The sequence below is a fragment of the Panthera leo genome, chromosome C2 (assembly GCF_018350215.1).
Source record: "Panthera leo isolate Ple1 chromosome C2, P.leo_Ple1_pat1.1, whole genome shotgun sequence".
NCBI lineage: Eukaryota > Metazoa > Chordata > Mammalia > Carnivora > Felidae > Panthera > Panthera leo.
In genome coordinates, this window is record NC_056687.1 from 28,620,075 (window position 1) to 28,643,855 (window position 23,781).

At 37.1% G+C, this 23,781-nt stretch overlaps 1 non-coding gene across 1 annotated transcript; it reads left to right on the plus strand.

The window, feature by feature from the left end:
* Positions 1–23,449: 23,449 nt before the first annotated feature.
* On the plus strand, positions 23,450–23,554 carry LOC122198962. Its single transcript, XR_006193248.1, has one exon. It is a non-coding gene; the product is annotated as a U6 spliceosomal RNA (small nuclear RNA).
* The last annotated feature ends 227 nt before the right edge of the window (positions 23,555–23,781 follow it).

The following is a 23,781-nucleotide window of genomic DNA, read 5'->3' on the forward strand; positions in this document are numbered from 1 at the left end:
GTCATAACTAGGGTGGCTCATCTGGGACTTGAGGATTTACTTCCAAGATGGTCTCACTCACAGGGCTAGCACATTGGTGCTGGTTGTCAACGTGGACAGCAGCTGGAGCTGTTGCTGGAACCCTTGATGTTTTTTCATGTAGGTCTCTTCATGTGCTGCTTGGGCTTCCTCACAATAGGACAGTTGGGGTCCAAAAAGGAGGAAAGGGGGGTTGGCAGCCCTCTTAAAGGCTAAGCTTAGATCTAGCACAGTGATATTTCTTCCATATTCTATTTATCAATGTAGTCACAGCTTCAGCCCACATTCAAGGAATTGGAGAAATAGATTCCATCTCTCTGTGGGGGGAATGACACAGGGAGGTATTTGAAGTTTTCAAGGAATAATTTTAAAGCATAGCAATGGCACTCTGATTATCTAGGAAAATGTCAAAAAAAATTTTAGAGATACAAAGTGAAGTGTGTAGGAGTGAAATGACATGATGTCTGGGGTTTAAAATACTTGCACAGGAAAGAAAAATGATAAGGATAAAATGGGATAAATTTAGCAACTGTTGTAATATCTTGATAATTATTGAATATAGGTGATGGGAATGAGGAAGGATTAATGAACTCTACTTTTGAGTACATATGAAAATCTCATAATTAATTTTTTAAAATATTCAGACTCAAAATAATATTAGCGTTCCTAAAAGAGACTCGAAGTTCTAGTTTCATCTGGTTTTGATTTTGATTAAATTTTAATATTAAATCTTCTCAAAATACACCTGAAATAATATTCTCCAAAAGTACTAACTTGGGAAAGCACGCAGAAATGGAGAATCTTACAGAGGTGCTGTGGCGACTTTGGGGAAAATTAATAGCCTGCAGCCGAACACAGAGGGCTGCTTGACAATGGTCCCCAAGATGTGTTTTTTTTCACTTGAAAGAAACTGTGAGGACTTGATGCTTTGAGGTTCTGCATCCATCTTCAGAACAGGAAGGGAAGGCAGGGGACTGCAGAAAATCACCATGACTCTGATCTCACTGACCCTCTGCATCAATACCAGTTGTTGTCAATCCACAAACCAATTCTTACATGAGGAGAATAACTCTTCTTGAGTAAGCATCCTCAGATATGTAGTCTGTTACTTGGAATTCAAAGCATTTTTTTAAATTTATTTTTGAGATAGAGAGAGGGAGAGAGAGAGAGGTCACAAGTCGGGGAGGGGCAGAGAGAGAAAGGGAGAGAGAGAATCCCAAGCAAGCTCCACACTGTCAGAGCAGAGCCCAATGTGGGCCTTGATCTCAGGAACCCTGAGATCATGAACTAAGCCAAAATAAAGTCAGACACTTAACTGGCTGAGCTACCCAGGCACCTCAGAATTTAAAGCATTCTTAACTTACAGCATTCTATGAGCAGAACATGTCAAGGGATCTCTCCAGATATCCCGAGTTTAAGAACAAGGGACAACTATGGATGCCCTTTCTGAGGGTATTAAAAATAAATGTTATTTACAGAAAAAGACGTCCAGGACCAGCTGAAGAAGAAGCATATTTGCAAGTACAAAATTCAAATTTCCAGCAGTTTCTTCTCTGGTTATGTATGTACTCAAGAGAATCGAAAGCAGGGACACACACAGAGATTTGTAGACCCTTGTTTAGAGTAGTGTTATTTCCAATAGCCAAAAGGTAGAAGCCACCCAAGTGTCCATCAAGATATGAATGGATATACAAAATGTGGTATATACCTACATATACGCATACAATGAATATCATTCAGCCTTAAAAAAAATGGAAATTTTGACACATACTACAACATGGGTGGACCTTGAAGGCATGTGTGCTAAGAGAAATAAGCCAGTCACCAAAGGGCAAATATTGTATGATTTCATTTGGATGAGGTACCTAGAATAGTGAAATTCATCGACACAGAAAGTAGGATGGTGGTTGCAGGGGCTGGTGGGGAGGGAGGAATGGGGAGTTGGTGTTTAATGTGTATGTATTTTCAGTTTTGCGAGATGAAGACTTCTGGAGAGGAATGGTAGTGATGGTTGATGACATGAATATACTTAATGCCACAAGATGGTTCATTTTAAAACGGTTAAAATGCTACATTTTGTTATGTATATTTTACCACCATAAAAGGTACCTATTTGAGCTTTATGTCCTATAAAAGACCCAACCTTTTTTTCTTTTTTAAATGAATGGAAGGGAATAGAGGAATGGGCCCGGGGAGGCACATGAGACACAGCTTTGACCTACCACCTTTGAAAGGAAGGTGTTACTTTTATATTGAAGAATGACCTTTTTTTTTGAAGGTTTGCTCCATACTTTCTGTTCAGTTAGCTAGGCCTATAAGGTTGTTTTCACCGCAATTTTGCCTCGGATTTTAGTAATATTATTGCCACCTCCGAAAGCTGTTTACACAAATCATGCTAAGTCTCATTCTCTCATTTTATTAGTCAGGCTTCCTCATTAATTTAGAAAATTGTTTGTTTAATAAAGACCTATCTTACTTGATCACGGTCTCTGAATCCCCTGGATTATGGCAGGGATTTTACTTTGTAATAATCTCCCCGGAGAGCTGCCCAAACAGCTGCGATGGCAACGGAAAGCTACAGGGGTGGTCACATTCTCTCAGGCCCAGCAACAAGGGACTGAAGCTGACCAAAATGAATCTTTTCTGCTTTTCACTGGTGAGTTTCTTTGGTAACCTCATTTTTATTTTATTGTATCAACTAAAAGGAATGGAGTTAGGGAATGCCTTAAACTTCCTATGCGGTGATATTAATTAATATATTTAGGGTCTCATGAGAAAAGTCCACATCAGAAAGAGGAAAACGGATGTTTTTATTAAAGCACTTAAGCCAACTCTGTTCAGACGCAAGTAATTTACAAAAATATATATACATTTATCTAAAACAATTACGACTTAGTTAACATTTTGACGCTGAATCTCTAAGTATAGTATGTCAACAATTTTTGAGGAACTATTTTCTTCTATTTATTATAAATACGAGGAAAATTTTGCAAAATGTGCTGCACTTGGGTTGCTTGCTTTGCTTTGGGATATCCTAGGAATCAAAATGTCTTCTCTATTGTTTGAGTAATGAATTCCGTTTAATGTTGGCTTTGTTAAACTACCATGGAGGCAGCTTTCTGAGTTACACAGTACTGTGGATGCAAGGTACGATAGATTATTTCAGTCCTGCAGATGTGCTCATTCAAGGGTATAAGCACTTCTCAAATTCTTTTTTACCTTATTACCTTATTTTTTAGTTTAGCCTGAAGTAGATCGGGGAAAGTTAGCAGGTAGTCATAGATCTGGAAATACGTTATAACTCTAACCTGCAATTGTGACCATCTGCCAATGCTAAAAATGGATTTCAAAAATAATTTTATTCATTTCTATCTGTGTTTACAGCGGGACATTATGCCTATCCATTGGTTTTTCAAGATGTGGATGGGAGATCCCTGTCATTTGGGGAAATAAAATGGTTTACTTTGATGTTTGTTTTCTTTCCAAATTGCAAATAAGATTAACATAAGTGCGAGAGATGGTGCTGACATAGGTTGTAATACCTAAACAGGAGGCATTTTAAGCCAAGATAAGGGATTTAATCTTAGAGCATCTTGAAAAATAAAATGCAATTGTGAGTTGTGGCAGGCTGAATCATCGAGTTCCAATTGCCTATGTAGTCCCAATTTACAAAATAATTGCCGGTGCTCAACTTTGCTTTATGCCATATAAATCTGACTGGAGAAATCCCATTTCAGGTGATTTAAATGGTATTGTGCATTCTTTTCTAGTCGATCTAAAAGAGCTATATGTGGTTTATATGAATATACGTCCCATGGAAATAGGCAGTGTAGCAGCCGAGAAAACTACGTTGTGAAATCATTCTGAATGGTTCTATAATCAATATGCTAATGTTTCTAGAACATAGCATGGCTCAGCATAGTGTGGCATACGTTTGTAATCCTGCTAGTGAAGACATATAACCATATACTGAGCATGATTGTCTCTCTGGGTAATATAGGAAAAGGAGGGCATACTCAAAAAGGATGGCTTCAAAGTCATGCCTCATGAACTCAATTTGACTGCAAGTCTTTTCCATGTTTTAAAGTCCTTAAAAATTTACTTGTGCAGAAACAGATTTGATTAGACTGCACCATCATCAACGCTTAAGGATTTTGTTCAAGCATTCCAAAGTTTATCGAAATTAATTGCTTTAATAATAAAATGTCCACAAGGTACTTGGGAAAAAAATCAAACTATTTTAGGTGGTTTTTTATTCCTTCTTGTGGAGTAAATAAATAAAATTATTTAGCATATGGGCTCTCAACCAGGGTGTTGAGACACCCCACTGTGCTGTTGTGAGCTGTGAAAAAGGGGTGGGGTTACAGTCTTCCCCAGGAATTTGTGCATAGTTCAAAACATATTTTATCCGTGCATGTAGGAATGTGAACATATGGGGCATTCATTAAAAAAAGAGACTAAGAATCCCTGATTTAGTGGAAATAAAGATAGCAGAATTAAAAAGTAGTGGTGTATATAAATATACTGACCTTTAATTCTGTAGGAAGGAGGTGGCTCTAAATACTAAGCATCCCATAAAGATTGCCCCTGAAGAAAGCCAGAGAAAGAGTTAAACATTCCCTTATTTAAGTGTAGGGGGAAATTGTAAATCTTTTAGTAAATGGGGTTTTTAAGAGAAATATAAAGCAAACTTAATGAACTACCCATTCTGAACCAAGGATACTATAAATAATCCATTAAGGGTGATTGCTATTATTTTGGATCTATAAACTCGAAATGGGGTCTATCTTTCAAAAGGGAGGCAGGGATATCCTTTTATGCATGCCACTCTGACTCCAGAATTTTTCTTACAGTTTTACATTGTGATTAGGCTTTTAGAAGGCTTGCTCATTAGAAGCAGGATGATTTTCTTGTTGAGCTCATCATATAGTTATTGAGTTTAACATGACTTTGTAACCCAGTAAGGTTACAAATCAATTATCCCTGCACCATTTCTTCAGTGATTTGCAATGCTGCCTCTATTTTATTTGGAGTCTATTCTATCCCATTGGTATATCTCTACCCCTTTCCTTATACCTGTTCTTTTACATACCTATTAAGATAATTCTAATGCTAAGTAGACAGCTTACTCAAGAGAATACCCTTTCCTTGTCCTTCTTCAAAATTTGGACTCTTTAAGTCTTGGTGCTTCTATGTAAATTTCCAGTTATATGAAAATCTTTGATGGAATTTTGATTAAGCTGGATTTAATTTTATGTCATCTTTAAGGGAAATTGACTTAATCATGGAGTTGAGTCTTCCCATCCACAAACATGTGTAGCCTTTCGTTTATTCTAATTTTCTTTTATGGACTATTAAGATAATTTGTACTTTGCTCTATAAAGTTCATGCACATCTTTTTACTAAATTTATTGCTAGGGGTCTAAGAATTTTGTTTGCTGTTGCGATTATTTTTTCCTAATTTGTTTTGTGATTTATAGATACATTATAGACGTCTTGATATTGAAATTGCAAGTAAATAATTTTGCTGAATTAAAATTCTGGTAGTCTACATTTTTTTTCTTAGATTTTCCATGCAGATAATCTATAAGGTTTCTTCTTCTTTAGTAATTACATCATTCTTAACTTTTCTCTCTCTTCTGTAATGTTGACAAGAACGCTCTAATAGCAGGCATCTTACTCTTGTTTCTAACATTAATGTAGTTACTCCTAACTGAGTCTTCCTGAGGTTTTTAATAAATAACCCTAATGAGGTTAAGGAAGTCCTGTCTTTTCCCAATTTGCTTAGATTATATCGCAGATGAATAAATTTTTCAAATTTTATTTCTCAAAGAGAATAAATTTTTCAAATAAAAAGTTTTCCTATATATTATTTCAATAAGTTTTCTTTTTAATGTTGTAAAAAGGCATTTAAATGTTGAAATATCCTCATATTCCTACATTAAATACTAATTTTTATGTACACTATTAAATTTAATTTTGTTAACATCGCCTTTAGAATATCTTAAAACTGTTTTATAAGTAAAATAGGTCTGTAGTTTTCTTGAATTGACAAGAAAATCCTGTCATTTTATTTTTCCAGAGTTCTGATTAATTTTATGTTGTAATGTCTTAATATATTACCATCTACACTTTTACCCAAATGTTCCATGTGTTTTCTATTTATTCTTATACGCTGCACCATGGGTAGACTCTTCAGCATTTCATAATTTTTTCAAAGGTCTAGAGTTGATCTTATTTTTTTTTAATTTTTAATATAAATTTCTATGATTATATTACTCATTTTCAAGAGTTTTTTGTTGCTCTTTAATGATTCTTGTTTCATTTCTGCCTGTTTGGTTTTATCATAGATTACTTATAATTGGATGTTACTTTTTCATTTGTTCTATGAAGATCCCATTCTTTGGTAAATTATTTCTCCATCCATTTTATGATTTCAATTTTACCTGGAATGAAATGGTTTTATTTTCAGATTGTCTATTCAGTTGGCTCTCTTTTTCAGCATTTAATCCTTCATCCCTCGGTCAATGTCAAATGACAAAACTCTTTGCCCTCCCTGAGTCCCTGTGGCTCCCTTTCCCTCACCCTGCTCCCTCTCTTTTTCTTTCCTCTCTTCACCTCTCTCTCTTCACCTTTCTCCCTCTAGTTGTGAAACAGATATCTCAAGTCTCCTGAGGCTCCAATTTAGAACCAAGACTTACAATGCTGGTCTAGGGATGTTATCCCAAGGTGATAGTTGGTGTATCACCCATCCAGTCACTGAGCCGGCTGGCTGCTTATTTCAGATCCCATTTTGCTGGCTGTGTTATTAAATTTTGCTTTTCTGGGGGCGCCTGGGTGGCTCAGTCAGTTAAGCGTCCGACTTCGGCTCAGGTCATGATCTCGTGTTTCATGGGTTCAAGCCCTGCACGGGGCTCTGTACTGACAGCGCAGAGCCTGAAGCCTGCTTCGGATTCTGTGTCTCCCCCTCTCTCTGCCTCTCCCCTGCTTGTGCTCTCTCTCTGTCTCTCAAAAAATGAATAAATGTTAAAAAAAATTTTAAAAAATAAAATAAATTTTGCTTTTCTGGCTTACAAATTTCTAGAAGCAAGGGTCCCAGCAGCTAATAGAAAGAGATTGGTTTTTTTTTTTCAGTCTTCTTTCTAATCACGAGTGCTTCTGTAGCCTCTGGATTTCAGCATGGAGTTGCTTTATGTGCAGGATGTCTACAGAACATTACTCCACAAAGCCCAAGATCTGGCCAGTGCTACCTGTTTGTGGATGGGTGCTTAACAGGTCGAAAGTTTTACATTCATTCACCGCTTTGTGTTTCAGTTAGATTTTCAGTCTTCCTACATGTTTAGGGATTTTAGAGCATAAGTGACTTAGTTCTTACTTAAGTCTTTTTAATTTTCCCAATAATTTGCCATGTGTTTTGAGCGGTGGTTATTGACAATACGAAACTGTAGAGCAGGTTAGTTTAAAGTTCTGTAAGTAGACAATGCAAAAGCAATTCAATCTTAGCTTATGTCTTAAAAAAAAATTTTTTTTAAAGATGAAAACATATTCACTGGCACACTACAGTTTTTACTCATTGTTTCAACCGAGAAAACTTTTTCAGAATCCAGCAGACCTATGACACCATTATCGGCATCACCAGTTACTATAGAAATTTTCAACATACTGTATGTATACCTCTCTCCATTAAGGTTGTTTCGAGATGATGTCATAACTAGACCAAGTTGTCTCAAAAGAAGAATATAACAACTCAACTCAGTTGATAAGTTTGCTTCCCAAGTACAAAGAAAATTCACAGTATAGTTCACAATGGTTTTAAATGCAGACTCATACATTTTAAAGTTCATTATTCCATCAAAGAATAAAAACAAATAAATACTATGATTTATTAATATAAATACTATAGACATTAATATTAGTGCCTTCATTGTACTTGTGAAATACTTTTGCTGTTTCCAAGTATACTCTATTCATGTAATCCTGACAGCTCGTCTGTAACATGAATGAAAGTGCTGCTTTACAGTTGAGGAAGCCCAAGTACAACAGATTGTGTTTCTTACACAAGGGCGTAGTACTAATTAGAGGGATATGTATATCTGAAACCTGTGACCTGACACCCAACACAGTTTGTTGCTGTTCAGATAGGCCTTTATTGAGTGCCTGGAACTGGATGTCTTCATCATGCTTCTTGAGAAACTGCCTCACTTTGTGCATTGCTCCCTGACACTTGTCTTGTTTGAATTCCTGGCTCTGTAGCGAGTGATGAGGATGCCTTTTTCTACCGCCTTGTTCACTGCTGAAAATTGGCACACCATTGACTCAACCTCTATGCCCAGGAGAATTTGGATAGGGTGCTTTATTAAAGTGGGTAGATAGGATAGATGACTTTTCAAGGAAAATATCATTTTGTTATTTTTCGCCTCATAAATCTCTTTTATTACAGGAGGGCTCTATGGATAGCTTATATGAGCCAGTCCCAGAGCAACACGCTAACCAAGGAAGCACCTCTGTCGGGACTGGTTCTCTTATCTCACCTCATGGGGAGAGTGGAAAAGCACACGCCAATCTCTTCATGGTGAGTGAAGCCTTGAGTTGGGGGGGTGACTTCTCTATTACAAATTGAGAATATTTTGCTTAACGATACCTGTTAATGCAACAAAAACCACTCGTCTCAGAAAGTTCTTCATTTACTTTTAGTTTCTGATTTTCTCTTCACTGTTGTCTCTTTCGTGATTTTAGCTTATTAATATGAACTACCTTTTATAGAGTATGTGATTACATAAGTTAAGTCACTTAATCCTCAAAGCAGCCTTATGACAAAGAAATAATTATATCTTATTGGAGATGAGGAAACTGCAGGAGAGAAGGGAAAATTAACTTGCTAACTGTGAAGTGTCAAAGCTGGCAACTAAATATATGTGGGTTTGCATCAGTAGTTTATTGGTACACCAGGTGTTCGGGATGGGTGGGGGGGACCCCCAGATTTGTAGCATTTGCCGCTTGTCATGGTCTAAGTGCTCCTACTGTGGTCATTTTCAAGCCACCAGAGGTTTAACAACTGGCTTCCAATAGCTGAATATTTATTTGTTCATTATCTCTGGTGCCTACTCCAGCGTACCCCTGGTGGCTTTAAAATCTGTGCTAACCACTTTACTAAGCTGCTCCTTAAGTTTATGAGCACACATCGTGAACTCACAAAGCCTGAGTATGACTGGAATGCAAAAGCAGATCATTTTTTTGAATTATCTTTATAATTACCAGAGGCACAGAGTTCCCCGTGCTCTGCAAAATTGGCTCTGTCCCTGTTTAACAGTGCCGGCTGTTTTCTTAGTTGATTGTGCTGTATTTAAATTAATCCCATACTAACAAACTTACTTTGCTTCTATCGTGGCTTAGTACAGTACAAAGCATCCTATGTCTGCTACAAATAAAGAACTGTTTTAGGGACACCTGGGTGGCTCAGTCTGTTAAGCGTTTGACTTTGGCTCAGGTGATGATTTCGTGGTCTGTACCCCTCCTCCACTCATGCTCTGTCTCTCTTGCTCTCAAAAATAAATAAATCATAAAAAAAGAAAGAAAGAACAGAACTTTTTTTTATCCTTCTAGATATAGATGCCCCAATAACAACACAAACATCAATATCCGCTTCCTTTATGTAAAGCACTGGAACAGGTGATGTTACGTATGACATTATTTGTGTTGATCATCACAATAACTTCAGAGAGGTTTAGAAAGGTTGAGAAGGGTTAAGTAACTTTCCCGCTTAAAAAGAGGATGACCTACGATTGAAACCCAGATCTTTCTTTGCTCTAGAGAAAGGATTACAGTAAAGTACTTTCAAGTTTTATACCTACCTTTATGCCTACCTATTTTATTCTGTGGGAACATTCCTATGAACTTCTTTATATAGCTTCCAGATGTAAGCAAACAAGTTCAGTAATAAGTCTCAGTAAGTAAAAATAACCCCCCCAAAATTTAGTGTGGTGGAAAATCTTCCCTCAATTTATACCCTATTCAATATCCATTAAGATGTTGATGTTGACAGATATGCATAAAGAGAAGCAACAATACATTTAACATATTAATGTGAGAGAGAGAGAGACTTACATAGAGACTCTCAATTGAGTCCACAAAATGTTTGCAAGCATTTTTACTCTATCATTAAAAAGAAACATTGAATAAGCTGAAGAGCCTGAAGATATTTCTTTAAATGTGTTAGTTTAATAAATATGCATGAAAAACAAACAAGTCCATGGCCAAGCAGTCTACTAGAATTTTTATCAAACTTCACTTACATTGCAAAAGTAAATGAGAATAATAAAAACAGGATTTAAATTGCTACAACCCTATCTCTCTCTCTCTCTGTGTATATGTATATATATATATATATATATATATATATATATACATATACACACATATATATACACATGTATATCATATAGATGTATATGACTCCATATTTAATTCAAAAATATATGCATACATATAAGCATAAATTTGTGTGTGTGTGTGTGTGTGTGTACACTGAAAGGCAACCAGTTCAACCACTGATTCTAGTATTAACTGTTAAATTATACCAGTCCTTTCATATTACAACTGATATTATATTCTTTATAAAAATTATTCCACAGCTTGGATATAATAAAATAAGTCTTTTAATAATGACATTTATGATTTACAACTTTCCCTCTGATCCTCTGAAGAATGGATCCTTTTCTCCTCCTAGTATTCTCACTTCCTTTTTTCCCCACTAATTCAAGGGAAAAAAAAAAAAGTTTTGGACTAGTCTTAAAAATACCAGAAGAATATTATTCTTTTTGGATTGATGTTCTAGAAATACTATAAAACCAACCCTAAAGTTCATGGAGTTCTGTCTCAAGCTCCCAGTCCTCAACCCAAGTGTATCTGTGACCTTCCCAGAGAGGAGAGGGTGCTCTCCAAACAGACAGCATATCTAGTTGATATAGTGGAAATTAATAGCCTATACTAAAAGTAATATCATTTGTCACATGAATTGAAAAGAAAACTCACAATGAGAGAGGAATCCTAGGCTTCCTGACTTCCCTTAAACATACTTTATTTATTCCTATTTATTAGGAGTTTTATGATGTAGAAAACACTGTTTTAAACAAGGTGTGATGTAGCATAGATGAGAATAAAATAATACAGAGTTCCAGAGGAGATAATCCAGTGTAGATCAGCTTCAACTTAAGGGTTGAATAGGTATTAAAGGGAAAGACGTTTATTTGGAATTTTTAAATTAAAATTAATTGAAGTATAGTTTACATATACTTCAAGTTTCAGGTGTACAATGTAGTGATTTGACAGTTATATACATTATGATATGCTCATCATGATAAGTCTAGTTACCATTTGCCACCACACAAAGTTATTACAATATTATCGACTGTATTACCTATGCTCTACTTCTCATATCTGCAACTTATTTTATAACGAGAAGTGTATACCTCTTAAGCTTCTTCACCTATTTTGCCTATCTCCCATCCTCTTCCTCTGGTAATCACTAGTTTGTTCTTTATATTTATGAGTCTCTCTTCTTGTTATTGTTGTTATTTGTTGGTTTGTTTTGTTTTTTAGATTCCACATCTAAGTAAAATCATACGATATTTGTCTTTCCATCTGACTTATTTCACTCAACATAATACCTTCTAGGTCCATCAATGTCACAAATGGCAAGATCTCATTCTTTTTATGGCTTTTCGTATATAATATATAATATTCCATTGTGCATATAAACCACATCTTCTTTATCCATTTACCTGTCTATGGTCATTTAGGTTGTTTCATATCTTGGCTATTATAAACAATCCTACAATAAACATAGGTAGGCATGTATTTTTGTTTCAAATTAGTGTTTTCATGTTCTTTGGGTAAAAACCCAGAGGCAGAATTACCAGATCTCATGGTATTTCTAGTGTTAGTTTTGGGGGAACCTACAAACTGTTTTCCATAGTGGCCATACCAATTTACATTCCCACTAACAGTACATGAAGGACCCCTTTTCTCCACATCTTCTCCAACAATTGTTATTTCTTGTCCTTTTGAAACTAGCTGTGCTGACTGGTGTGAGATGGTATTTTATTGTGGTTTTGACTTGCATTTCCTTGATGATGAGGGATGTGGAACATCTTTTCATTTGTCTGTTGGCCACCTGCATGTCTTCTTTGGAGAAATGTCTATTCAGTATTTTGGGATTTCAAGTGAGGAACATTTGAAATGCCCAGCTTTCATTTTAATTGCCGTTCCAGAGTGGTTGGTAATGGAGATCTGGTCTAAAGAGAAATCAATTGAAAATACAAGATTTTATTAAATTTCGTGAAGAGGAATAATAAGCCATCCACTTGTATATTAGCAAAGCCAGAGAGTTCGGGAAAGCTACTGCTAAAAAAAAATGGGTAAAAAGTTTTATGGAGTGAATACTCCTGCAACTAAGTAAATATGCTGAAAGAAAACGTGTGAATATACTAGCCTAAGGGTTGACTACTTTGTTACCATATTAGCTACAATGCATGCCATTATGGCTTGATTCTGTAGCTATTTTAGTACCTCTTTATCATGTCTGAAGCTAATAAAATATCTTGATTTAGAAATAGAGTGAGAACATAAAATATTTGTACCTCTGCCAGTTGGAGGTTAACTGGATCAGTCTTGAATTATCTGATTTGCCATCTATATTGACTGAAGTAAGCAAGTAATTGTCAATTTTCACTTCATTTTGTAACTCAGAAGTTAAACTGATAAGAAATTTGAGCCTTTTCAAAAAGAGCATTAATGTGGGGTAGGGGCAATGTCCCTATTATTTACATGCTGAACATATTTTTTATATGTTGCACAAATATTCCTTCAATAAATATTTGTAAGCTAAATGAATGGATAAGTGAAGTTCCATTAATTACGCCAAAGGAAGTCTTAATAATGGAGTATGTATGCTGCAGGGTTAAAAAGCATGAGCTTTGGAGTTGAGCAAATAGAAGTTCTCATTCTGGCTCTGCCACTTACCAGCTATTTGACCTGGGAAAGTTGCTCAAATTCCCTAGACCTGAGTGTCCTCTATAGATTGAGAACCATCCTTTGCATAGGCTTGGCTGAGTTTATTACTCCTCCTCTCCACATGTGGGAAGGATCCAGCACAGAAGTTAAAGAACCATGGGAAGGGCTGATACGTCACACTGGAGCTGAGGCTGCAGACTGCAGACCCAGGGGCCGATATTTTATGGCCCATGAGCTAAGAGTAATTTTTGCATTTTTAAAGGTTTGCTTAAAAACAAAAACAAAAGTCAGAAATTGTATGTGACCCACAGAGCCTAATATCTTTCTATCTGGCTTTTCACAGAAAAAGTATACAGACCCCCTCGGGCTGTGCAGTTACAGACACAGGTGGCAACTGAGTGCTTGAAAAGGGGCTAGTCCAAATGCGGATGGCAATAGGGGTAAAACACATGCCATATTTAATTTTTTTAAGTGTATTTGTTTTATTTTGAGAGAAACAGAGACAGTGTGAGTAGGGGAGGGGCAGAGAGAGAAAGCGAGAGAGAGAAGATCCCAAGCAGGCTCTGCACTGCCAACACAGAGCCCGATGCGAGGACTGAACTCAGGAAATATGAGATCACCACCTGAGCCAAAACCAAGAGTCAAATGCCCAATAGACTAAGCCACCTAGGCGCTCCAATTAAAGCCTTAGCATGAAAAATGTATAAAGCATCTTATTAACAATTTTTACATGAATTACTTGCTGAAATGAGATATGTTAGGTTAAATGGAATTTCACTAATTTCTTAACATGGCTACCAGACTGTGGCTTCCACATCACATCCCGCCTTTCAAATGTTACATGGATACTTGTGTATTCTACCAAACCTAAATTATATATATTATTCAGGCTTTAGGAAACTTGTAGCATGTAGTTTTTAGCCTTTTGGCCTCTGATAGATGGAGGCACACCAGAAGGAAGGTGAGGGTATGTTAAATGTCAATCTACTATGTCCACCATCCTTCCTTCAGAGTCTTTCACCTTTCTTATCATTAGCATTACTATCCTCCAAAACAAAACAAAACAAAACAAAACAAAAACAAAAGCAGTGCCCTTTCACCTCCGGAATTCCTCTACAGTGGAGGGGAAAAGTGGCTAGCTTTTTGAAGGTGGCTGTTTTTTGTCTTTGCAGAAAATAATTTGTATCATCACTACCCCAGGCTAACAGTATTATCCTAACATTTAAAGCGAGTTACAACTCTTCTGTAATATTTGGGTCTTCTAAAGTGGTGATAAATTAAGACGTTTGATTTTATCCAGTTAAGAAGGAGAGGAATGGGAAAAAAAAACACTATCTAAAACTATTACATTAAAAAATAAATCACAAAGAAAAGAGTTGCTATCACTTTGCTAAGACTTTGCTACAACTTCTGGCAGTTGTCAACAGTACTGAGACATCAAAGTAACCAGGTAGTGTCATACGTTACTTCGCTTAGGGAAGCATAGATATTAAAGTATAAAAACTCTTGATGATAAACATTTAATTACATACTTTTAGACGTAGAGGAGACAATAGGGAACATGTGTGTGTTACCCAATGAGGAAGTTGAGATTAGTGACTTGTCTGAAGAGACAGACGGAGTCAAGACGGGAGTTCGGGCTTCCCAAATACTAATCTTGTCCTTTGGCCCCCTCTGCCAGAAGTGTGCATGAGTGTGTCTGTGTGTGTCTGTGCATGTGTCTCTGTGTGTGGTATGAATGTGTGTGTATGTGAGTTAGAGAAATCAGGAAAGCAGGAGACAGGTGAGTGGCAGAGTACTCTTGGGAGATAAGCAGTGAAGAGGAAGAGAAGATAGGAGGATAAAGAATGCAACCTTATAATATATATGCTAAATATAATCTGATGATAGAGAACGTAGCAGGAAGAACTTGAGATGGGCAATGTAGTTAATAGACTCGAGTTTTATTCCTGCTCCCCAGGCGGCTGAGAAATGTGTGTCCTTGAAAATGTTCTTGAACTTCTCTGACCCTAGGTTTCCTGAGCAATAGAATGTGGATAAAAATGTCTGCGTCTCGGTTTGTAGTGAGGATCAAATGTTATAACACACGTTAAGCACCTGGCATAATGCATGTTAACGTTCATTTTCCTGCCTTCTGCAACCCATCACACCAGGGCAGAGTGATCCTTTAATTTAATATCCTTGATTAAATGACTTTAAGTCAAACTCTCACTTGAGCTCGGATGTCGTTTTAAAATAACGGCTCAAAAATAATTTGTAATCAACACTCCTTACCTAAAAGCATTGATTTTTACTGGGCTGGACAAGAAGAAGCAACAGGATTTATTGTTGATGTGCATTAGAACACCCAAGATTTTAATCTCCACAAATTGCCTCAAATCATGAACACTCAGGTTGAGTGCAATGTTTGACAATTCAGCCCGAGATTTCCCATGATGTGTAGACAGCAGCGAACAAGGAAATCTATCACAGTGTCTCTTGTTTGCCTAATTCCTATTTCAGGATGGTTTTTTGTTGTTGTGCTGTTGTTATTTCGTTTCTTGGGTGGGGGAGGTCCATGTTAACTTAAATATTATTAAAATGCAAGTTTAATTTTTTATATACTCACTCATCAACATTGTGTACTGAAAAAAAGCACTGGAGAAATCAATTAAACTGTTCCCAGCTACCAGATTTTAATCAGAAAGTAATAGAGCAGATTCAAAGATAGTTTTAAAGACAAACAATACGATACATGTCTAGCAGTTGGTTAGAGCTCAGCACTAATGAGGCCAAGGTCAGGGGTTTAATCCCCATATGGCCAGTTATTTTCGCTGTGTTCCATAGCCACTGGCAGTACCCATGACCCCAGTCTGCTGTCTTGCCTATGTGTGCCATTGATCATTAAGGGATCTGGGTTGGAAGATGAGAAGGCACAGCACAAAACCATTACCCACAATGGGAAGAACAATCAAGGCAAGAACAACCTTGCTGACCAGTAGTTCATTTGCCCATGAAGATTTTCCTTCGCTATAATCAGTCTTCAGGCCACCAGTATAATTCTCAGCTTTCAACTTAGGATAATTCATGGGTCAATGGTAAGAGCGTTATGAGAGAAAACTGAGTTCTTGCCCTGGCTTTGTTCTTAAATAGTGCTGAATAAGTCCTTACACTGTCTGGATCTCAGTTTCCACCTCTACAAGATAATAGGATAAGACTAGATGGCTTTAAGGCCCTTTGCTGCTCTAAAATGTTTCCTGAATATGTTTTAAATTATTTTGGAAAGGGACTGTTGTCTAACGTAAAATACTATTATTTTCCTTTTGGGACTGTAGAAGACAGACTTCTAGCATGACCTCTAATGAACCCAGCTGTATTAGTCAGTGTTCTCTAGAGAAATAGAACTAATAGGTTGTGGGTATATAAGAAATTATTTGCAGGAATTGGCTCATGTGATTATGGAGGCTGGCAAGTCAGAAATTTTCAGGGCAGACTGGCAGGCTGGAGCCTCAGGGAAGAGTTGATGTTATACCTAGAGTCCAGGGGTGCTTGGGTGGCTCAGTTGGTTAGGTATCAGACTCTTGATTTTTGGCTCAGGTCATCATCTCACAGTCATGAGATCTAGCCCCATGTCCAGCTCCATGCTGACAGTGTGGAGCCTGCTTGGGATGGTCTCTCTCTCTCCCTCTCTCTCTTCCCCTTCCCTCATTGTGCTTCTCTCTCTCTCTCTCTCAAAATAAATAAATAAGCTTTAAAAAATACTTAGAGTTCAGAGGTAGTTTAGTGGCAGAATTCTATCTTCCTTGTGGGAGACTAGTCTTTTTGTCTTAGTTCTTCAACTGATTAGATGAGACCCACTCATATTAATGAGTATAGTTGCTTTACTTAAAGTCTACTGATTTAAATGTTAATGTCATCTGAAAACTACTTTCATAGTGACCTCTAGGCTAGCATTTGACCAAATATCTGCCCTAGCCAAGTTGAAACAAAATGAAGCATCATATCTGCCTTCCGATATTTAAGTTCTTGTGTAATCCCCACTCTTGTGTATGATTTGATTCCTATAGGATTTGGCAAAAGTAACAGGAAGTCACTTCCATAATTAGGTTACAAAAGACCCTGACTTCTGTTTTGCTAGCAGACTGGCTCTATTGCCTGCTTGGCTTGAACATTACGATGAAGCAAGAGCCCATCTAGAGAGGCCCACGTGGTAAGGAACCCAGAGCAGCTAGTCAGCCCACAGCCAGAAAGGAAATGTGGCTTTTATTTCAACACTCTCAAAAACTGGATGCTGCCAACAGTCACTAAGTGAACTTAGAAGAGTATCCTTTCCCCAGCTAAGCTTTGGATGAGACCTCAGACCCTTGGACTGACAACTTTACTTCAACCCTGTGACAGATCATGAAACAGAGGACCCGTCTAAGTCATGCCCATATTTTTGATCCACACCAGCTGTGAGATAATAAATGTGTATTGTTTTAAGCCATTGAATTTTGGAGTAATTTATTGCACAGCAATACTTCACTAATACAGGAACTAAAATTAATTTGACAAGTTATTGATCAGATTCATTTGCAGATAACCAAATCTATGCTAGCTGATTTAAGCAGAAAGGGATATATTACAGGTTAACGAGAGCTCAGAATCTTTGGGAGGTTGAAGACGGATACCTGGCTGAGCTTGCAGAATTACTCTGAGAAACACACTGCAAAACTTGCCACTAAAGAGATTGTTGCTTCTGTCACAAGCAGAAAGTCAAGAAGACACTATCACCGTGGCTGCTCCAGAACCACACTGTCTCTGCTGAGATTTGTTACATTAAAAATGGATGCCCATACTTCAGCTTTTGCCCCATGTTAGTCAGTTTTGTATCAGTGTCTTAGGGTGGTTCATGAGGTGGACAGGACCCCACACATCTTATTCTCGTTACAAGAGTAGTTTCTTTCTTTCCGTCTTTCTCTCTTTCTTCCTTCCTTCCCTCCTTACTTTTTCCTCCTCTTTGTCCCTTCCTCCTCTTCTTCTTACCTTCTTCTATACATTGATTTTAGGTTTAGTGAATGACAGATGTCAACTACAGCAAGAAATATGTATATACCCAAAATATGTAGAGAGAAACATAAGTAGCTGTGGAATTAAATGTCTTGCTGTAAGCAACAAGCTTGACTTCTATAAGAATTTTCAGAAGGAATTTCCAAAAAATATATAATGTAGTTGTCAGGAGCACAAAACTTGGGGGTCAGATAAATCTTATAAAAATTCTAGTTTTGAAATTGACCAGCCTTGTGATCTTGAACAGTTTCCTTTAACACTACAAGCCCGGTTTCTTCTATCCAATGAGGGAACTGTTTGCTGCTCTCTTATTCATCATTTGAGAATAAAAAATAACAATATAATTAACATTATTAGTACAGTGGTTGGCACAACATAAATGATCAATAATAGGGTGTTATCTCTAAAAACGTAACTGTGGTTTGTGGTTTAACGGTGCCAGTTCCACGGAGGTGAGATTTAAGCTTTAAAGGAAGATTTAAAGGAAGATTTGAAGGAAGAACTAGGGTTAAAAGTGGTGAAAGGAGGCGGTTAAGACATTATCATTGCACGCTGTTCTAGCATCTTTCACAGAAGAGCTTAAAAAGCACTTAAAGCCAAGTGTCTTACAAATGGATAAAAGGACACACTGAAATGTGACATGTCATTTTAGAATAGATGAATAATGGAGAAGTCAAGGCAGGTGACTCTCAGGTTGGTATTCTACCACTCAACTGCATTTCTGACTTGCCTCCAAACTATTAAAACTGGGATTTTTTTTGTTCTGTCTCCATATTAGCATCAGCATTGACAGAGCTATTAATAACATAGACACTAAAGGAAGAAAATGAGATTAACAATGGCATCCCATCAACTGGGTCTTCATCAAACTATGAACAAGAGGAGTCAGTGTCAAAACAGTGCATGTAATCCTTTTCTTGATTTCTAGATTGTAAAATGACTCCTAACAAGCTGACATATAAAACACAGATTACCTTCATTAAAAAGACTGCACTTTTCTTTCATTTCTTATTTTTTTTACCCATTAGATCTATGATGACATACGGTTTTTCTGCCACCAATTCATGGGTGAACACTACCTGGTGGTTTTAATTCGTCTCCTCTCGTAAATAGAGACTTATGTTAAAGTAAAATGAAATCAATAGATTAAGGTTAATTATGCCTTATTCTCTTTTTTATTTCCTCGGCTTATGATACAATGACTAATTGAATCTACTGAAAGCCATGGTTCTCTCTTTAATCATGTTTTAAAGAATAAGCCCATTCTCACTTTAATTTTCTCTTAAATGTTTTTTCCTTCCCTACTGATTTTGGATTGAAATAGTGTAGATTAGGAACCATGACTTGTTTCTACTGGAAGAGATTTTAAAGTTCTGCTCACCAACCTTATTCTATAGATGCAGAAACTGAGGTTCTGTGAGGAGTTTTTGGATCTTGCTAATTTAGCAGCAGACCTGGGGAACCAAGCCAGCTTCTGGAGTGCCAGTTCAGTGTTTTCTCATTGTGAGGATGGAGTTTGGTATTTTTACCCATCGCATTTCCTATCACACTTCCAACAAGTTTGTTTGGCTGGCTCTTGTTCCATTTGGGGCTATGAGGATTAAAGAAGATAATAAGTGACAGCAAATAGGAAACTTAATGAACATTAGTCGCCCTTCCCCTTTCTAAAACCTTGTGTAAATATAATTTCATACATCATGACACATTTGAAGATACTTAAGAAAAGCTCTCTTTTGAAAGAAATCTGGAATGGAATCTTTTTGTAAAGGAAGAATCTTTTATAATGCAAATAACCATCCCCTAGGTAACTTGTTTTGTCATCCTGGATATTTATAGCGCTGTGAGAGGAGTTTGTTAGTTCAGGATTGATAGAAAGCTCACTTGGCATACCCGTAGACAAATGGCAAAATTTTATGTGATTTACCAGCTCTGTCTGTGATGGATTAGATAAGGTACCTGTGCATTCTCCAGGCACTACCAGCTTTGTGATTTGCCCTGAGATGACGGGCCATGTGGGGATGCCATCCACCACCTGCTTCTCTTGAGGATATCAGAATTCATTAGCTATATAGGGTTGTTACTTTTTGACAGGAGCTGGACAGGCTGGCAAGAAAGTCTACTGTTCCCATCAGGAGGAGCTGACATTGCTTCTTCTTCTTCAGTGCATTCTCATGGGGGGATGAAATCTGTTCTCTCTCTGAGAACCGTGACATTATTGTAGTAATATAGTGGGGGACCTCCAATGTACAGACTGTCATCTAAATTCAGTGGCTCCTGAAGTGCCCACTTTTAATTAAATGTGCTGTTATAAATTACTGGACCTTCTCTGATGATGATGGCAGCATCCACAAAATGATGAACGCCTTTAAACACATCAATGTGCTGTCTGTGCACTTGTCTTCAAATAATACTAAATTATTAGTATTGATGCTTTGGTAAGGGTGTATTTTCTGAGTTGTTTGTTTAGTAGTGGTGAATAGGATTATATTTTCTCTGCTTTTTCAGTCATTCTCCCTCTGGCCATAGCTCTCATTTGTGAGATCTCTGATCTAGATGGCAGGTGGCTTCTGTACCTGTGCAGTCAAGTATAGAAGTAGAATTGTGTTCAAATTAAGACACCAGGTACAAAATACCAGTTTTACCACAAATTAGTTATGTGACCTGAGGCAAGGCTTCCCACTGCTCTGTGCCTCCGTTTACTTATCTGTGAATTGAGGATAATGATAATAATATCAACCTCACAGGATTGCTGTGAAGACTAAGTGAATTACTATATATAAAGCATGAGAACTGTGCTTGATATTACATGACTGCTGTGCCATTATTGTTCTGCAAATGTGTTAAATCAAGAAATTAGAAAAGCAGTAAGATTTAAAGCCTTATCCCTCTCAGCAACTTGCTTTAACCAGTTGGGCTCAGACTAGCTGCATCTACTAATATTTCTCTTTGCTGTGTGATCTATTTGATAACTCAGGAGACTCCATCATGGGATTTTTCTCCACATGTTTGCAATAAGATGTCGAGGCAAAGTAGAAGAGCTCATGGGCGGCAGGACTCCTTTATGTGGGTGATGGTTTCTTATCCATTCACACAAATGTCCTCTTTGTTTTGAGAACAGAGCTGATGGTTCATGTATGTGTGTGTATGTGTGTGTGTGTGTGTGTGTGTGTGTGTGTGTGTGTGTGCCTGTGTGGTGTGAACACACTCTCTGGTGGCTTTAGGTGTATTGCAAAACTACTATATTAATTTTGAAGCATCATAATCCTCTTTGCCAGATGTCTATTAAAATTTTTTTGTAAGGAACTTACAAGAATGAGTTGAACAAAATAGAAATTGGGTTAACTCATTTTGATGAGAAGTTATATGTATGCATACATATATATGTGTGTGTATTTGTCTTTATGTTCAACTCTTGCCTCAGTATTAGAATTCTGTGTAACTAAAAATGAATAATTAACTTAATGGGAAATAACATCTATGAGTATCTTCAGTGTGTTTCGCATCATGTAAGGATTTTATAAAGACTAGCTCATTTAAACTTCAAAGTTAAGGAAACTGTGAACTCCAATAGGATCCTGAGATGAGCAGTCACTGATGGTAAATATTTGTGAGAAGTAACACTTGTAATTCTTCTTTGCATCCAAAACTGTGTCTGGTCCATAGTACATGCTCGATAAATACTTGTTGAAAGAACTGTGAATGTGTCAGTGAATGAATTATATAATTCCAAAAGAATATGTTAGAATTAAAAAAAAATGACTAACATTTCATCAAAGTTGAGCACTGTATGCATGACCCTAGACAAGTCAATTTACCATTTGGGATCTCAGTTTATTCATCTGCAAATCAAAGGTCAGATCTCATCAGCTCTGTAGTCTTAAAGGTTCACCATGGGATTTACACCATCCTTTACTGCCAATCAGTTTTCTCTGGTGCAGAAACACCTTTCACATTTCCATTAGTTAGGCAACAACAATTCCTGATATGTTCACTTCATTTTTCCTTCTGGCTTTGTGATTTGAAAGTAAGATTTAAAAACCAATAATGCAAGAAACAGACACATATTAGATTCAACCCCAAAGGACAGTCGACCATAACCACCGAATGAAAATAGAAATACAGCATTTGGTATCCAAAATTTCTTTTAAGTGGCCCCTTTTCTTTCTTAATTTTGATTTTTTTTTTAATTTGACCTAATTTGACCTTGTTTCACAGTTAGGTGAAAATGCTTTACCCCTACAGTCTACTGTCATCTACTTGAATAATAATACATTTTGGACATATTCTTCACTTTCTGTTGGCCCGTTTGTAATAAGTTGCCTGCATTTCATCCTTTATTTTCCTAACAATTGCCAGGGGTAAAAATTAAATTAAACCACAAACTCCCTAGTGAATGAAAGGTAAAACTAATGATTAGTGCTTGATTTAGGGGATAATGAATTGAAGGCTAAAAGGAACAAGTTTTGCTTGGTATTTATGGCAAGGGTCAAATTAATGTACTAGACAGAATCATTTCACTGACTCTCTGACATGGTATCTTCTTTTTGGAGTTTAGAGTAACACACACACACACACACACACACACACACACACACACATATACACACATAGATGTAGTTCTAAAAATAAATCTATATCTAGTCTTTGACTTGCCCCTTTAGGAAAACAGGGTCTAAACTCTGAATACATAACTGTCTGCTTATGTAAGCAGCAGTCAGAATGGAAAGCAGCTGCTTTGAGGCTGGTGCAAGCAGTACTAAAAACTGCTTAACCAATTCAGTAGTAATCTATAACTAGGCAACATCCAGGGAACAGACATACTATTAAGTAGATGTTGCCCTGTTTGAGTAATCCCTTTCCTCCATATAATCGCACTTCAGACACACATTTAATGTGCTTGACTCTCCCTCCCTGTTGTAGGAAGGAGATTGCAGAAGCAAAACAACATTAACTTTTACATTTTAATAGGGATTAAGAGAACTTTTAACTAAAATCTTTTTTAACGTTTTTTTAAATGTTTATTTATTTTTGAGAGAGAGAGTCAGAGAGACAGAGTGCAAGCAGGGGAGGGGCAGAGAGAGAGGGAGACACAGAATCTGAAGTAGGCTCCAGGCTCCGAGCTGTCAGCACAGAGCCTGACGCGGGGCTTGAACTCACAAACTGTGAGATCATGGTCGGAGCCGAAATCAGACGCTTAACCGACTGAGCCACCCAGGTGTCCCTAAAATCTTTTTTTTAAGGTTTTATTTATTTAAGTAATTTCCACTCCCAACATGGGGTTTGAAGTCACAATCAAGAATTGTAGCTCTTCAGACTGAGCCAGCTAGGTACCTGTCAAAATCTTTTTCAAAGTATCCATTACAAGAGAACTCTTCAACAAAAAATATCCAGGGCTTGCTTTGGCAACACATATACTAAAATTGGAATGATACAGAAAAGATTAGCATGGCCCCTGTGCAAGGAAGACACACAAATTTGTGAAGCATTTCATTGTTTTAAAAATACTGATTCGAAGGGGCACATGTACCCCAATGTTTATAGCAGCATTATCAACAATAGCCGAATTATGGAAAGAGCCCAAATGTCCATCGACTGATGAATGGATAAAGAAGATGTGAGAAACACACACACACACGCACATACACACACACACACACGCACACACACACACACACAATGGAATATTACTTAGCCATCAAAAGAATAAAATCTTGCCATTTGCAA